General features: G+C 37.0%; 1 long non-coding RNA gene across 6 annotated transcripts; it reads right to left on the bottom strand.

Annotated features, from left to right (window-relative positions):
* Nucleotides 1-670: 670 nt before the first annotated feature.
* Nucleotides 671-3,616, bottom strand: LOC145165887 (uncharacterized). Of its 6 annotated transcripts, none has more exons than XR_013740216.1 (5): nt 3,271-3,616; nt 3,051-3,114; nt 1,984-2,477; nt 1,210-1,819; nt 671-1,130 (listed from the first exon to the last, which is right to left on the bottom strand). It is a non-coding gene; the product is annotated as an uncharacterized LOC145165887 (long non-coding RNA). The 6 variants fall into 6 exon arrangements; XR_013740218.1 differs by having other exon boundaries at nt 671-1,377; nt 1,539-1,819; nt 3,271-3,614; XR_013740219.1 differs by having other exon boundaries at nt 826-1,590; nt 1,661-1,819; nt 3,271-3,614.
* Between the last annotated feature and the right edge of the window lie 9,385 nt (nt 3,617-13,001).

Raw genomic sequence — 13,001 nt, forward strand, 5'->3', positions numbered from 1 at the left:
TTAAATAGATTTTGGTTAATCTTAAGTAGTCTTCACTTTCGGTGAAAAAACAATAAAAATACATAAGATAATTTAAGTTGTTTATTATAGCAACCTACTTTAATTTGAGTTGTTTACTTTAGCAATATACTTAAATTTGGTTTGTCATATTAATCTACTTTCATTGAAATGGATAATTTTTTGACTTAAAAGTGGTCCAATATGGACAATTTTGGCTCTCGTGGTCTAATAAATGGTACCTTTTTTTTAGTTAGATTAGACATAAAATGTTCCAGTTAAATGTTTAGTTTTTGCTGTCAAACTGATTAGTTTTGGTTGTTAAAAGGATCATTTTTTGCTGTCAAAAATGTCACTTTCTGTTGTAAAAATGGTAATTTTTTGTTGTTAATTTAGTAAAATAAAAAAAAAAAAAAAAAGGGTCCAATTATACGTTCATTTTTTGATGTGAAAATGGTGGAACTATGGTGAATACATTCAATTGATAATAGTAAGTTTGGCTTTTTTAAGCTTAATATCCTGATCCATCTTGAAGAGGTATACTAAAGGTTTCTAAATAGAAAGATCAATGATCAACTTCAAGCATAAGTAATGTTTTTAAGCATATTTTCAAACAAAATTTTCCTATCAATCAACTGAATGGGCTTGTAACTCAGAAACATAACCAAATCAATAAAAAGAAGGTAAACACAAGTTTAAAAAATAAATACAACTCTAATGACTCTTCACTATTTAAATGTATTAGCCAAAATAATAAAAGAAAATCAACTTTATTTGGATCAAAGGCATAAATTCTAAAAAAACATAGAGGTTAATCCACATGGGAAATTGGATTGGAAAAGGTTAAAATTATTTTGGTAAATCTTTGCTTTACAGAATTCTTCATCTCTATCTCTTAGGTTGTATTTACCTACCACTCCTAGCATACAATTTGTATTTTTCATTTGTGTTTATGGTGGATGGCTCACACTCCCCTGAATTTTGATTTATAATTTATGACCAATATGCCCCTCACCTACCACAACCACACACAAATACAGTTACATGCACATTGATACCAATTGAAACGAATGGTGATTTTTTAGTGGATTGTGGCCGTCACATCCTATGATGGGTCTTTGCTGTATCGGTACCTACACCATTTTTTTGTAATGTAACCTATTCTAAATGGCGTAATAGAAAAATAACAAATATAGGAAAAAAAAATCAAACCTGATGTCGTATTTAGATTGTTATTTGGATATTTTGCATGGTCTTTACACTACAAAATCATCAATGTTTATGTGTCCTGATGTCAGCGAGATGGGGGGGGACAATATAGGCAAGATAGGATTTAGTTTTGCTTTGAGTTTTCCTGACCCATTCCTAAAGTTTAAGCAACTGTAAAATTCATCCATAGAACCAAAAATCACACAAAAACATTGTGCTTCGACCCACTGCCTTAAATTTCTTTTTCCAAATATTCATCTAAATCACTAAAATGATTATGTTTGATAATAAAGGAAAAAATAAAATGATATGAAAAAAGAAGAGAATCAGACCAAGGTCTAGTGTTGTCATACTGGTATAGCTTAGTCATCAGTGCATCGCTAACTAATGCATGAAACAAAAGTTAACAAGAAATAAATAAAAAAATAATAAGTTAGTGTTTAGAAATTAATACCCTTCCGAGATCTTGAAACAAAGCCGATAATTAGCAAAATTATTGACCAGAAGCATACTTTAAATCCAACTCCTTTTCCGGCATTTAGCTAAATTATACACAACATTCTCCAAGCCATTCAAACTATTCAAACTGCTAAAAAACACTCCAAGAGTAAATCTACAAGAGAAAAAAAAAATTAGAACTTTGAAAGGATATTTAGACCTAAATGATTTTAAAGTAAATAGATCCTTCAACAATTATAGCTTAGTGAATGTTTGGGAAATGAAAATGAATAAATTGAATCCACATAAAGATAAGTTTAAAGTAAAAAAAATTATTACCTTGTGTCATGTTAGAATAACTAAGAACAATAAAGAGGAAGGAAGCATCGTCATAGTCTTTGTACTAACCAACCCATTCCATGGCATTGTATCAGCGACTGTATATATATAAGAGATAACTTGAAAACAAATAAGTTGAACTAGAGAACATAAATAAACAAAAACAACTTGAAAACATTTGAAAAACTGAATTTCACATGCTATAAAATCGTATAATGCATATGTGATTAGACTGGAAAACATAAAAGCCATAATTACCCTTTCGGTATTGCTTCTTTAGTTTGCAAACCCAACCCAAACAACACGCAATTGAATTGGTTTTGCGGTTTAAATTGATTTAAATTGCAATTTCAAAGTGCATTGTAGTATTAGGGAAAAAACCAAAGTTGGATGCTACAATACATAATTAAATGAAACTTACAACTCTTCTAAGCTACTCAGCTCAGCCAACTGTAGAAAGGATACTTCCAGACATGTTTTTGTTAGACAATTTTCTGCATAAAAGGGTAGAATAGTCAATACAAACCATAAACATGATTCTAAACTTTCTAATTTGAAATTAATGTTGAGATAACCATCAGTTGAAAATAAGAATTATATTCTAGCCATGACCATGGAACCAACAAGCACAGGTCACAACCTTCTTAGACCAACTCTAACGATTTATAAACCAACACCAGCCTTACAATCATAGCCCCTGAATTATCATAAAAGACCATAATACCCTCGTGATTTTTACGCTTTCGCTATCATTCCCGAGAAAAAAGAGTGTAAAATAGGCATACCATCAACTATTTTCACAAATGTTGGGCATTTTTTAGTAGTAAGCACATAAAAAGATAGATAAGAAAGAAAAGCAAAAAATTGTATCTCAATGGTGTAAGGTGTACACAAATTTTAATCCATGGAAACACCAGAAAACATGTTGGCCTTTATTAAATAGTACACAAAAAAGCAAGTACCTTGATAAAACAATTTTGAATCCAGGTGGGTAAAGAAATCACAAAATGTTAGTCATTGTAAAAATAATTAAACATAAATCCGTTTCTTTCATCATTTACACAAACCTAGAAATATGAAGCTTCAAAAAAATCACGCTTTGGCTTCTTCCTTTCTGATTTTTGAGTCTTCCTGCATAATTTAGCAGACAAAATCGGTTAACACACAAGAAATCGACACACACATATTTACAGAGAAAAAGAGATCGAGAGACCATCGATTTTAGGGTAATTGAGGAGGAAGGTCGAACTAGGCACTCTATAAGTAAAGCATTGAAGATGTGCACACCTGGTAAACCATCGATTTGAGGGTTTTGTACATGGATGAGTTAATAGAGAAGATGATGGTCGGCGATGTTGTAAGGGAAAGACAATAGTGTTCGTCGTGGGGGAGAAAGGATAGAAGAGAACATTTGTGGGTGGTGAACAGTGGTGGTGGTTGAGCGGAGCAAGGAAAACCGATGTGCGAAGCAAGGAGTCAGCAAGGAGTCGCCAGCGATGTAGTAGGAGGCCAACGACCTAAGTTTTTTAAACATGATGTGCTGAGATTTCTTGAGAGACTGATGAAGATAAATGAGATGAGGGGGAATGAGTCTTCCGGTTTATAGGAAAAGAGAATACAAATAAGTGGTAAATACCAAGATAAGGGAAGGAACCAGGTCAAAATAACAACTGATAAGATATAAAAGGGGATAGTTAATTGATTATGGAAAGATAAGAATCAAAAGATAAGGTTTGGGTATTAAGTATTTGTACTTACTGCTAATGGTTTTTACGTCTTAAATCTATTTTTAAAAATAATAAGGTTTGTATAATAATATAATAAGATATATATAATTCATTTCCATTGAACTGTTCATCACATCCCAAACAAAAGTCATGATTGACAATTCCAGTTTTACACTTCTACGTTATGTTTTCTTGTATTTTTATTTTTATATTTATTATACCAATTATAATGTATGTTATTTGAAATTTATTATGTTTTTATAACTCTTGGACTTACTAATTTTTAAAAAGAAATCGTTGGAATGGAGTTTGTAATTTGATTATATTTTATTTTTTATATTTAGAGGGTACCCGTGAACCGAACCGTGGTTACCCGCCTTTATACGGTTCGATTCAGTTCGGGTTTTTTTTCAATTCGGTTTGGTTTCGGTTAGTGCACATGGGGTACCCGCCCTGTGGTGATTGTTCACAATTTTATTACTATCTGAACCGAACCGCCCCATTAACACCCCTAATAATCGCTAATCCCATGTTGTGGACACCGAACCAAAAGCTTATTGAACCTTTCCCAGTAAGTATGTAAAGTTTCTCTTTTTCCTTTTTTGATCCCAATGATTTCTCTTCTGAGACTGGAGACTCGCATTTCTGGAAAATACTTTTGTAAAAGCAGTTTCGCAAGTTCTGTCCAAGTGGTGATGGAACCAGATGGGAGTTCAAGCAGCCATTCCATTGCTGAATCTTGAACTAAAAAGGGGAATGCCCTTAACTTTATCTGGTCTTCAGTAATAGCATGAGGCTTCATTCCTGAACAAACCACATGAAATTCCTTGAGGAATTTATGTGGGTCTTCGTTTTCCGGACCCTGGAATGTGGGAAGAAGATGAATCAGACCATATTAAAGTTCGAAGTTTTGGGCTTCCCAAAAAGTGATGCAGAGGGACTGCTGATTGACTTCTTGAGTGGCCCATTCTCTGAGAGTCTTTTCTGTTTCGTCTCCACTCATGGATGATTCTTCATATTCAGATTCTAAAGAATTTGTGGTTTCAGATTTAATGGAAGAGGGTGGGGAATACGTTTTATAAGGGCTATCAGAAGGTGAAGATGGGGGTACTTTCGGAAAAAACGGATCTGATTCGTTCCACAAGGGAGTGCCTTGTGGTGTGATGATTTCTGGAGGTACTGAAGATGATGATGAACCAGCTAATTATTTCTTTCTTGCTACTTCTCTCTTCAGTTTCCTTGCAGTTCTTTTGATTTCTGGATCAAAAGCTAGAGGTGTACCTGGACGAAAAAAATTTGGGCATAAAACTATTAGAAAGCATCGCGTCCCCGGCAACGGCGCCAATTTGTTAGACCGATTGTCGCACCCGATTTAAACAAATAAAATTTATCACTGTTGGTTGCACTAAAGGATAGCACAGGGAAGTAGGGTCGAATCCTCAGGGACACAGCCTAAAAGTCAAGGCCTTTTTGCATCAGGAACATTCTAGTCAAAACAGAAATTATTAAAAAGGGGAATTTTGATTAAAACTAAAAATACAGTGATATTAAATTAAACGAAAATCAATAATAAAAACAATTTCAGTTCTGCTGCGACTTTCCTAATCATGCAATTAGTTTAGATCTGGTTATTTAGAATGCGTTCTATCTAAGCTGGTACTGAGAGGTCAACATAATGTTGGTGAGTCCACAGGTTTATGATTTTTAAAGTGTGGGTGTTTTAGGTTATCTTGTTTATCCTAAACTTGCTTTCTCAAGTTTGTATGTACTATCACTACTTTCTTAGGTTGGTTCCTAGTAGTAGTCTATGATAGCTAGTTTTAGTTTAACAAAGTTACGATGAATTCTTATAACCGAGCTATGACTGTTGATCCCGAAAATCCACGACGCTTCATCGGACGTCGTTGTGTTTAGAAAGTTATGTCTGCTTCAACATGTCGTCGGGTTGTAGCTAGCAACCACAAGTAGGGGTGTCAATCTTGTATAGATCTATACATACATTTCCCGCTCACTTAAGATTTAACGATTATAGGCCGGGAGCTAGCTGAAAACCTATCAGCGTGTTGATGAATCGTTTCTCATCTAACTCTTGTTGTGTGTGTCTCCCCTGGTCGGTCGTGTTGTTATTCGTGTTGTATTTATACGGTTTTACTTATATATATATATATATATATATATATATATATATATATATATAATTCGTCCGATATGTAAATATATAATTAGTGTGTTTTGTGTAGCCGAGTATTTGAGCAGAGTAACACTAGGTACTAAGTTTATCCAAATGGTGGCTAAAATAACAAGTTTCAGCGTTTCCTGGCAACTGGCCAGCGTGACAACTAGGTATAATCTTATCTATCATATTGGTTTAGCATAATAACTAGGCATAATATTAGCTAAAGAGTTTGGACAGAGTAACTACCGGGAATAATATCATCCTAATGTTATGAACAAAATTATCTAACTACAAATAGTAATAATTATGTAAAGTTACATTTTAGACATGTATTCCCTCCGAAAAGGTTTTGGAAAATGGGGTCGTGAACTCACCTGTGAGTTATGAAAACGCTGCGGTAGGGTAGAAATCACAACTTCGCACTTCGAGAGATGCTCGGGGCGGTGGCACACGGAACGATATCAAGAAACAACTGAAGAGAGGGATGTAAAATGAGCTACCGAAACCTGCTATTTATAGCAAGTTTTGGAGTGTGCGTCGCGCAATTGCACGTGAACAGTACATTGTTGCCACGTGTCCTCATCTCAACGTGCCACGTCATCCCGTATCTTGATGTATCGGGTGTTAGTGTGCGCGAGTGCGCCCGACGGTAAAAATTAAACTTTGAAGTTTACGAACTCCATTATCAACGACTCTTATATATCCATGTAGGTCTCGTCATTCTCTACAACTTTTCTTTGGTCGTTTTGTCCGGTTTTGACTTTCGTTTTTCGACGTGTTTTTATTACCGTTATGATTTTATAAAAATCATAACTCTCTCATATGACGTCCGTTTTAGGCGTTCTTTGTCTCATTATTCCTACTTTAAGTAGTAATATGATTGCCTAGTTGGTGACTTTTTCCAAAAATCGACCAATCTCCTTGTAGTTTTCGTCGTTGTAACTTTTTAAGTACGGTAGATATTTATTTACCATAAATGTCATATCTCACCCATACTGTGTCAGATTCTTACGAAATTTATATTGCTGGAATCGCGGTGACCTATAGAGTCTAAATATGTTAACATGCTCTCAAAGTAACGCGACTTTTTGCACACTTATTTTTTAGTCTAACGGTTAACGTAATTAGGAACGGAAAATTCAAATATTTTAAAATATATCGTGTGATTACAAGGATGTCCTTATTATATTTTTACGTCCTATCGTTAAATATTAACAGTGGTTGGTGACGTATTATTTGTGTTGTCACACTCTCGGTCTCATGCCACCACGTCGGCTGCCACTCGGCCTTCGGCTTCGAATCCTCTTTGCACCCACTCCATGACCACTCATGCTAAACTCGGTATTCATAAACTCGTATATGGCATGCATTGTATTTGTATCTTTATTACATAATTTGTTTAGGCACCCCAATTGTATATATTAGGCTAGTCCGATGATAGTCATTTATCTCTGGTAAGCCCTTTTGATCTTTTGTGTATTTAATATAGGTAAAGGCATTGTGTCTAGTTTTCATGGGAAAATAACCTACTATAACACTAATTTTTCTTACCGAGGCCATTCTTCAAATTTTCACCAAGCAAGTACTAGCAAAATTTTATTTTTTTCATTAAATAATAGCAATATTCTTTTCATTCTATAATAGCAACATGTTTATCGTCTTTTCCGAATAAAAACAACATATTATCTATGTTTGAGGCTATAAAATAACATAGAACAATCAATTGTTTATTTGTCGATCAAATTGTCGAACAGACGGATATAACACTAGTTTTTCTTAGTCTAGCTTCTCGCTAGCTTAATAAAATTAGTGTTGTTCTAAAAAGGTTACCCGTTGGTGTAAGTATATGTCGAGAAAGGTAAATATCTATTTGTGGCATGTCATGTACTCATATTGGATTGGTTGCCTACAAGGTTGAAGATCATCGGTAACAACTTTGGCGTTCCTTATGGCATTGTGTCTGAGTGGTGCAATGTGCAATTGTACGGTGGATCCAATGTCATCGAGGTTATCCAGCATATTGACTTGTCGCTTACCCAGGTGAAAAAGAGAGCTATTGAAGTCGCTCTCATGAAGATGTGGTGGATGGTATGGAATTATCGTAACGATGTCGTTTTGGGGCAAAGAACAGGAGAAAGGATTACATTTTTGATAGCATTGTTACTAATTCATACAATTTGTTTGTTTTCCGGTTTCCTAGACATAAAGTCAAATGCAACGATCGATTGGCAAATCTGATTTTGATGATTACCTTGTAATGTTTTCATAACTTCTCAGAGGTACTTCTATATAATATGGACATTCTTATAAATAATAAAAATAATAATAATAAATAAATAAATAAAAAGATTATCCAATCATGAAAACGGTGATAGTGCATAAATTGTTTTGTTTAGACAAAATGTTTCTTAATAGTAAAAATATATAGGGGTCAAGATTAAAATACAATATAAAAATAATATAATTTATTGGCATAATTTCCTTTTTCATTTTTACATGGAAATACCATTACATAGAAAGTGTTCACTGGATTGTGTTGTTTCCTTTTGGATCCAATGAAATCTTCCTTGGGATATGTAATGATCAGGTATCCTTGCATTACTATGGGCGTGTTCGACACGGAGCGTTTGTGAGCGTTTGAGAGCTTCTAGCTTCTAGCTTCTAGCGTTTGACAAAACGCTCCGTTTTGAACAAAAAGCCTCGTTCGGCACTACAAGCTTCTAACGTTTAGTTTAAACAAAACGCTCAAAATCCAAACGCTACTTCATGTAGCGTTTAACAAAACGCTACAAGCTACAAGCTACCCGCTATCCGCTACAAGTTACTCGCTACTAGCTAGTTTTGCCGAACACGCCCTATATCATTATTCCGCTACATTTACGAATCACAATCCACTTCAACTAAGAAATCTTAATTATAAAAGTTTAAAGAGGTGTCCATTTGATATGAATGATAAAAGTTGTGTTAATATAAATTGATTATTTTTCATTTATTATTGTTTGTCCTTTGTTGCAATTCTTTATTTCTTTGTATAGCAAATTGTAAATTTCTTTAATATATATATTGCTCCGTTGCCCACGTATTGGGTCAGGGGGTTTTTCAATTACCTATTAACACATGGTATCAGACAGTCCCTGGGACCTTTCTTTTTCCACCTATTTCACTTCCTCTTTCCCCTAAATCTCTTTCTTCTTCTCTTTTCTTTTCCGGTGACTATGTCTTCATCCTCCGTAGATCATACCCTCCCAATGAATACACTCCTTCATATGATCACCATCAAGTTATCTCCTTCAAACTACCTTCTGTGGAAAAATCAGATGTTATCCCTGCTTGCTTATCAGAACCTTCTTCCTCACATTGACGGTTCTGCAGTCGCTCCTTCTCCTGAAGTTCTAACTGATGATAAGTCCAACCCTAATCCTCTCTATACTACTTGGAAAATAGATGATCAACGAGCCGTCATTATCCTTCATGCCTCCCTCTCTGAGGAGTCAGTTGCTGAGATTGTTAGCCTTCCATCTGCTCGCCTCATATGGCTGGCGCTTGAGACTGCCTATAGCAACTCTTCTGTTGAAAGGATCCAGAACTTGCATGACCAACTTCGTCAATCAGTGAAAGGTGTGTCTATTATTGCTGAATTTGCCCGTAAATTTAAGGGTTTTTGTGATCAATTGGCGGCCATAGGACATCCCGTTGATGACTCGGACAAGTTACATTGGTTCCTGTGCGGGTTAGGGCCCTCGTTTGAAACTTTTTCAACTGCTGTGAGAACCAATCGGTCGACGCCTTCCTTTCGTGACCTCTTGGCTCAAGCCGAGAGTCACGAGTTGTTCTTGAAATCACTGCATGGTTCCACCCATTCCGTTGCTGCTTTCTCTGCGATTCGCCCCTCCACTACCCCCTTAAATAAATCTCGCACCAGCTTCCGGCCTTCACGTGGAGGTTCCAATGGTGGTTGGGGACGTGGTAGGCGACCTCCCCACTGTCAACAATATCGTACTGATGGTCACTATGTCAATGTTTGCCCTCAACTTTCAAGTTTTTCTGCTAAAACTACTACACCCGGTATCGATATTGCAAATGCTTTTCATGCTAAATGCACTATTGCTCCTTCACATCCGGATTGGTATGTTGATTCCGGGGCTACTGACCATATGACATCATCCTCGGATACGGTCACTCCGGGTACTACACAACCGTCTCCTGCCAATGTCACTTTTGGGAATGGTAATTCTGTAACGCCCCGATTGTCAGGTATTAATATTACAGTTTTAGACCTTCAAGTTTTAAGGTCTACTCGACGAGTTAGATGTCCTACTCGTCGAGTAGCAGCGGGTTTGGGCCACGTCATTAAGTGACCTACTCGTCGAGTCGGAAAAGTGACTCAACGAGTAGGAGCTGACAGAGGAAACCCTAATTTTCGGGGTTTTGCATCCTATTTAATGGACCATTAGCGCCTCCCTCAGTCCCCTACAGCCCCTGAGAGCCCAGAAAAACCCTATTTCGTGTGTGAGCTTTGTTTGAGTGTGTTTGAGCTTTTGAAAGGTGAATTTTGTGAAGGGAGTTGGAAGATTAAGAAGCTAGCAGCAAGAAATTGTGTGGATCTACAAAACCTGCCTCCTCTAGTTTCATTTTGAGGTATCAATTCGTGATCTTAGCTTTATTTCCTTCTACATCTCTTTGGGTGAAGTTAGGGCTTTTTCCTTGATTATGGAGCTATATTGGGTACATGAGCTAGATCTGAAGTTGAAACTTCAGATCTAGACCCTTCTTGGGTTCCAAGTTCATAAAGTTCTGAGCATTGCAATGTATGAGCCCTTCCTTAGGAATTAAACCCCATTTCAAGCTTGAATAGTGCCTTTTGAGCCTTTAAAGCCATGAAAGCACGTAAAGGTGGCAACTTTACGTTGAAAACACACCCTAGGAACTCATATCTACTGTTTGGAACGATGGGTTAGCTCGGAATCGGTTGATTATGGGTATAGATTGCATGAACTCGGCGAGTCGGATAATCCGACTCGACGAGTCAATGTAGGGTTTTCAGGACAGGGTTTACGATTGAACTCGGCGAGTCTGGGAGATGACTCGGCGAGTCTTCTGGGGGTTTTCCCAATTGGATAGACGCACTGGACTCGACGAGTTGAAAGCTACACTCGACGAGTCAGATCAACAGAGACGGTTGACCGTTGACTTTGACCAAAGGAAGGACCAGTACCTTGAGAGGGCAGTTTGAGTAAATTGGAATTTATGATGGGAATTATTGGTGGAATAGGTGTTGGTGTTCGGGAGCGTGGTTTGGAAGAGTTCGATACTGTATCTTCGATCCACTTGCAAGGTGAGTTATCCTCACTATATCAACAGGGTCTAAGGCACCAAGGCCGGCCTTTTATATATTGTATCGGGATTATGGCATGATATGTTTATTGATGACATCCTGGTAGTTAGGATGATGGTATGCTTATGCTTAGTGACCTGGTTAGGTCAGCGTCCTGGTTATAGGATAATGCTATGTTAGTGACCGGTTAGGTCTGTATCCCGATTATTGGGATGTTGCTATGATTAGTGATCTGTTAGATCGGTTTGACTGTTATATGATATGAGCTAGTGTATGGTATTTATGTGCACATGTTTATTGATTGGGGGTTGGGTTGAGGCGGTCCTGCTTTGTGTTGTAGGCCAACATACCCGGGGAGCGTTCCGGATAGGCTGAAGTCCCTGCGAGGCGGTCCAATCATGCCGAAGGCTCGGGAGCGGTCCAGATAGGTTGTAGGCCATGTGAGGCGGTCCAGTCAGGCTGAAGGCTCATTATGCATGCTAATCTGTAATTGTTATTTGTTGTGGTTATTTTGGAATGGAGTTGGTATTTTGGGGGAGCTCACTAAGCTTTCGGGCTTACAGTTTCAGTTTATTGTTTCAGGTACATCAGGGGATCGCGGCAAGGCGAAGGCATGATCGTATAGCTCCTCATGATTTTTTTATGTTTCTGGGAAAATTCTGATATTAGATATTTTGAAAACAAACTTTGTAATGATGATTGGTTTTTAAATGTTTTGAAAAAGTTTTAAATTGGCATGAAATTTTTGGGTGTTATAAATTCGCTTCCTGTTTCCCATATTGGTCATACTATGGTTCACAATCAGTTTCGTTTGAATGATGTGTTGGTTGTCCCACGCCTTACCAAAAACTTACTTTCTGTTAGTAAATTGACCGCTGATAATCATTTGGATGTGTTATTTTCTCATCCCAATTTCTATATTCAGGACCGCTCCACGAGACAAGTCCTAGCCCAAGGCAGATGTGAAAGCTGGTTATATGTGCTCCATTCCTGTCCTCAAGCCCTTGTTGCTGCTTCATCCGTAAAGGCTTCATTTGAGTTATGGCATTTACGGTTGGTTCATGTGGCTTTTGATACTATTTTGCTTTTAAATAAAATGGGGAGGTTATCTGTCACTTCTTTACTACCTAAACCTCTTTTGTGTTCGCCTTGTCAAATGTCTAAGGCACAACGATTATCTTTTGAGGTTAATGAAAAACGGGCTTTATACCCACTTGACTTGGTTCATTGTGATTTATGGGGGTCATCCCCGGTTTTGTCTGTTGATGGCTATCGATATTATGCTTTGTTTATGGATGATTATTCCCGTTTTGGTTGGTTATATCCATTAAAAGCGAAATTGAATTCCATGTTATCTTCTCAAAATTCATGAAATTTGTACAAACATAATTCTCCAAAAAATCAAAATTTTTCAAAGTGACGGGGGCACCGAGTTTGTCAATCATAATGTTCGTCACCTACTTGAAGAAAATGGCACGCTCCACCGCTTATCATGTCTATACACCCCTCAACAAAACGGTCGGGTTGAGCGGAAGCATCGACATGTTGTTGAAACAGGATTGGCTATGCTTTTTAATGGTCATGTTCCGCCAGCTTATTGGGTATATGCTTTTAGCTCGGCTATTTATATTATTAACCGGCTTCCCACTCCGGTATTAGATGGCAAATCTCCTTTTGAAGTTCTTTTTTCTAGACAACCTACGTATGGAAATTTTCGTACCTTTGCATGTCGTGTATTTCCATATCTTCGGGACTATGCCACCGACAAACTCACTCCTCG

Source organism: Lactuca virosa, chromosome 3 (genome assembly GCF_052849685.1).
Source record: "Lactuca virosa cultivar CGN04683 chromosome 3, Lactuca_virosa_CGN04683_v6, whole genome shotgun sequence".
Taxonomy (NCBI): domain Eukaryota; kingdom Viridiplantae; phylum Streptophyta; class Magnoliopsida; order Asterales; family Asteraceae; genus Lactuca; species Lactuca virosa.